A 5,524-nucleotide genomic window follows, 5' to 3' on the forward strand; every position below is an offset into this window, starting at 1 on the left:
TTTGTCGTACCATCTTTATGTGGGGGCAGTTAAATGTGAAGGCTTATAGTTCAGTTCTCTTGGTTTTATGTGGTTCTGTTCTTTTCATTTTATTGCTTTCGTGTTTATTACTATTTCAGCTGGCATGTGATTATTAGTATTATTATTATTATTATTATTATTATTATTAGTATTATTAGTATTATTAATATTAGTATTATTATTATTATTATTATTATTATTAGTATTAGTATTATTAGTATTATTAGTATTATTATTATTATTATTAGTATCAGTATTATTAGTATCAGTATTATTAGTATTATTATTATTATTATTATTATTAGTATTAGTATTAGTATTATTAGTATTAGTATTATTAGTATTATTATTATTATTATTATTATTAGTATTAGTATTATTAGTATCAGTATTATTAGTATTATTATTATTATTATTATTATTATTATTATTAGTATTAGTATTATTAGTATTAGTATTATTATTATTAGTATTAGTATTATTAGTATTGTTATTATTATTCAACCGTGAAATACAAGCATCAAATGTCTTTTAAGAGATCTTTAATGATGCACTGCTCTCATAGCCTATCCCAGCCTGATGCCGTATGCTGGCATGCAATAACTGGCTAAATAAATAAATAAATAAAAATCATGTTTTGACAATCTTCAGACTTTCCTGTATAACGACACGCTATAAAAGAAAAGTCGAGTTATTATGGGCTCACAAGGACCTTTCGCACAGGTTATCAAAAATCTCATAAAATACAACCTGCGGTGTTCCCTGGAAGCTGAGTGACAACAAGTCTCCCCAGATTTTCCAGTACTCTCAACCTCTTTCGATACCATTTGCAAATAAATTTTCATTATTGAAACAGTTGCTTGACATTGATTTCTCGTTGGCAGTGGCCATTGGTCTTTACTGGAATTTGAGTGGCAATAAGCCCCCCTCAAGGTCCCAGTTCTCTTCGCACTTACACAGTGGAGGTCTGGTCAGTGCTTACTCCTCGGTCTTCCCTCCTACTTGACCCTACTTGGCTGTTCAGGTTCACTTTTTCGGGGGGGGGGGGGTAGTGATGTGGTAATGGAGGAATGCAGGTATTATTATCATTATTATTATCATTATTGTTATTATTATTATTATTGTTATTGTTATTATTATTATTGTAATTGTTATTATTGTTATTATTATTGTTGTCATTATTATATTATTATGATATTATTATCATTATTATTTTTAACAATTCATCTCATTAACCCATTTTAATACTGAGCAGGCTTAACATCGTTTAATTTTGATAACTGAACAGTTATGTTGGCTATATCAGAACACTGCAAAAAAATAGCGACTGATCAGTCTGATGACTTCCGAAATGCAAATAACAGGACTCGAACACCGCACGCCCAGTTACCAGTCGGCAACGGTACTCACTTCACTATCGGCACAACCAACTATAATATAAGAGAATGACTCAATATGACTGACAAAGGTGCCATGGCAGTGGACTTATACATTATATTTTATTTTTTTTATTTGTGAATCCTTTGAGATGAGGTTTTATAATTTGTTGAGTTTCTGTGATTTAAGGTGAGCATTGTTTGGCGATACCCGTTTCAATCCTACCCAAAGCAGGCCAGAGGATTAGTTGGCAAAAAAAAACAAAAAAACGTGCTGAAACAAGAACTATGGAAGGCAGTTATTACTGTTCGGACCCGACAATGGAAGACCAAACAGGAAGACAAAAATGGAATTTATAAGACCATAAAATTCTTGATCGCCTTTCAGGACCCGTGACACAGTGGATAGATGCGTTGAGTTTCTATGGTGTCCAGGTGAGCATTGTCTGAAGATAGCGGTTTCAATCTTACCCAAAGCAGGGCACAGGATTAGTTAGCCAAAACGTGGTAAGACAACAACCATGGAAGGCAGTAATTACTAGAGATACAGTTACAAGACTCAGCATGTTTATCCTGTTATTTTTAATAAACTGAAGAATGCCGAAGGATTGGTTGGTTGGTTGTTTTTGTTTTACGGCATATCAACCCTTTTCAGGTTATTTAATGCCGAATCCAAAGATTTTGAAGGAAAAGTTTTTAATAGAATATACTTGTTGTTTTCAAGTCGGTTTCTATTCAACCCATAGTTGGGACCCTAACAGGTACTACCAGTCCGGGTCAGAGTGGACCTGGGAGCAATGGCAATTAAAGGGTGGCTCCACGCTTCCCAAAGCCCGTAAGCAGGTGCTTCACCACTGGATATAGCTTAAGGTCATATCCAGAACCAAGGCCGAAGGATGAGTTTGTCGAAACATGACGAAAAATCATAAACAATGAAGATGAGGATAAGAATCCGCCAAAAATGATTAAAAAGAGTAGTGGACGTTTTGTATTTAAAGTTTACAACAAGATATGCATATAGCAATTGTCTGTATTTTTGAGATGAGGTGTTTTCATTGATTGAGATTGTCGGACTGACTTCCTCGTCTTGGTTGTTATAGTCACAACGTTTCGGCTGTTTTGCCCTAACAAACGATTCCCCAGTTCGATACAAAACACTTGATGAAGGCCGAAACGTTGTGACTATAACAACCAAGATGAGGAAGTCAGTCCGACAATCTCAATCAAGATATGTACGTACACAATCAGTACCTTACTGTAAATGTCTTATAAAGAGGACACAGAGACTGGAACTTGGTCGAGCTTTAATTAAGTATTGACTTCGGTGATCACACAGAGACCGGCGTGTCAATGAGAATGTAACCGTATTGAGATTAATAAATCAAACAATTGAATGCATTCCTATGTATATTTTGGGGTTAGGGTTAAGATTAGGGTTAAGGTTACGGCTAGTTCTCACATTTGCGTTAGTAGTATCATTATTGAATGAAAGAGTTAGTTATCTATGATTAATACTCGGATAATATTTCGCATCAATCAACTAACAACGTATTGATTAATAAAATTTTTTATTCCCGAGCAACCTTTCGGCCTTGATACTTTATGACTTAGTAAAAAAAAAGTAGTAGTCGCGATATTCTCACATCTGATGCTTATTCTTTGAATGATCTTCTATAGTGTTCTCTCATAGTGCTGAATGCGCTCTTAAAGTGCTCGATTCTAGGGCTAGATGCTTTCTTATAGTGCTTAATACTCTCACAGGTTTCTCTTATAGTGCTCTCTAAAGTGCTCAATGCTCTCATGTAGTTTCTTATAGCGCGGAAAGATTTCTTATAGTGTTCTCTTATTGTTACGTTGTCGTATCATACATGAGCGTTTGTTGTATATTGGTTGAAATTGGAATGGAGATGATATATTAAAACGTGTCTATTTATAAAAGATTGAGTGTTTGATTATCTTATCAGAGTTAATGTCGTTGGGAGTGTGATCGGTCTAGTGGTCTTTCTATTACATATGTTCATATGCTGTTAAGTGTGAATATGTATGTGACATGTCATTTGAACATACCTTCTGCCATTTTGTTGGTCCATCTGGAAATTCTCGTCTGGAAGGGAGACTTCATACCTGTTTTTGAGGACGAAGATTTATTTCACTCCAAGACAAGAAATTGGTTCTATAGTTTATTTCACTTTCCCATATGTCTTGCAGAAGGTGGAAAGGGAATTTGGCCTGTGTTGTTTTTCTACTAGGTCTTATTTCTACCACGTCAGCGTTCGTTCCCCACCCCCAGCGAAGGGGAGGAGACAACGGCGAAGCCGTCTGCTCTCGTTCAAGTCGCAACCAAATCTCTTCGATTCAGCTAACCTGATCACATGACTCACACGCAATCCAATCAGCTGATCTTAACTTCCGGTCAACGTGTCTACACTATAACTCACCTCTTTTTTTCTCTCTCTCTCTCTCTTTCTCTCTCTCTCTTCATTCTCTAACATTATAGTGCTAGATCGTCTTTAATAGTGTTTTCTCATAGTGCTCAATGCTCTCTTATAATGTTCTCTTATAATGCTCAATGCTCTCTTATACTGGCTTCTTATAGTGCTCAATATTCTCTTATAGTGCTAACCTGAATGCTATCACACCTGAAGGCTTTCACATCTGATAACATCTTCGGTCTTATAGTGCTAACCAGATTAAATGGCCGGAACTTCAGTACCGGCAACATCAAGTATAATTTGAGCCTACGACGTAATATATCCGAGAAAGGAGACGTCGTAAGCCACCTGTTTAGTGCTTGTGACGTTGATTTCTTCATCTTAAAAAAAAGGACAGCTAGACCAGGAGATGGACTTTTCATATACAACGCTGGCAAGCAGATAGGCATATGTTACGCGGCACGTGCACAGCCAGTATCGGCTTGGTAGAGAGTGCCAATTGTGATGGAGCTTTGCGCTCTACTGAACGTCGTTTCATTTATTATTACCACTATTACTAGTGGTAGCACAGTTGTAAGCAGCGCATAAAAGCGCCACGTGTCGTCACGGTCAGTGCGCATGCGCTGATCAATTAAAACATGAAAGCTGTGACACTTGCTTTTGTTACGCAAGCTTGATCCGCTTGGGCTGCCCGCTCAACTGTGTAGCTCATCTCTCCAAAACTTTAAATAATAAACTAACGCTCTATACCATATATTAACATGATGGTCTCGATTTACTCGTATAATGTCACTCTCTGCCTGCCCCTGCCAACCATTTTGAATTCATACATAATCTACTATCACTAATATACACCCCCCGTCAAAAGATGAAAAAATTGTTTCGCCAGGTTTAACTCTTTTTTGTATATTTGTTTTACTCTTTAAAAAAAATAAATTATTTGACTTTTTTTTACCCCTAAACAAGACATATTGTCTTGGCTTTCGCGCCAAGATCAAAGTGTAGTATCTGTTCTGATACTACACTTAATTTTTTGTTATCAGTTAGTGGAGAAGAAGTCCTTCATTACTGAGACAATTTTTTATTTTTGTTCCTTTTCTCCAAGTTAAAAAACGACCCTGGTGTCTAACGCTGCCCTCATGGGAAGGCAAAGTTTTTAGGAACAATACATATTGCTGCTTGGACGTAAAGGGCTTCTATTTGGGATCATGCCTAATGGGGGACTGTGGGAAGTTGAGCAGAGAGATGTCTGTTCACATTACATTTAAACTTATACAGATAAATACTACAGATAAGTACAGTCAGAGAAGCAAAAAACAAGGAAAGGAATTTAAAAGTTTAGCAGTTTGAAGGAAGAAACTTTTCGGCATCTAGGGATTTCAACAATGAAGGTGTGGGATTTTGCTGCTGGCGGGTTAATCGAAATATGTACGCTGAAGAGGACAAATGTTATGAGTTCATCAGAGTGTGGCGCTATTTCTTGTGCCACTAGTTGTTGTTATTCATTGTGTTGTTTCCTCTACCATAGCCGGGGTGTGATTTGGTCGCGCGGAGCAATACAAAAATAAAAAAAGGACCATAATGCAATTTCACGATTCCGTTTCTCTTTGATCGCTGGAAGCCATGATGTGAGCACGTGTATTTTGTGCTCTCTGTAAAAGAGAGGGGGACTACCCCCTCTCCCTCAGCACTAGT

General features: G+C 36.7%; 1 pseudogene; it reads left to right on the plus strand.

The window, feature by feature from the left end:
• The first annotated feature begins 4,797 nt into the window (after positions 1-4,797).
• LOC145292608 (U2 spliceosomal RNA) lies at positions 4,798-4,950 on the plus strand (annotated as a pseudogene).
• The last annotated feature ends 574 nt before the right edge of the window (positions 4,951-5,524 follow it).

This window comes from Euprymna scolopes, chromosome 13, assembly GCF_053919585.1.
Source record: "Euprymna scolopes isolate OS-2025 chromosome 13, ASM5391958v1, whole genome shotgun sequence".
NCBI lineage: Eukaryota > Metazoa > Mollusca > Cephalopoda > Sepiida > Sepiolidae > Euprymna > Euprymna scolopes.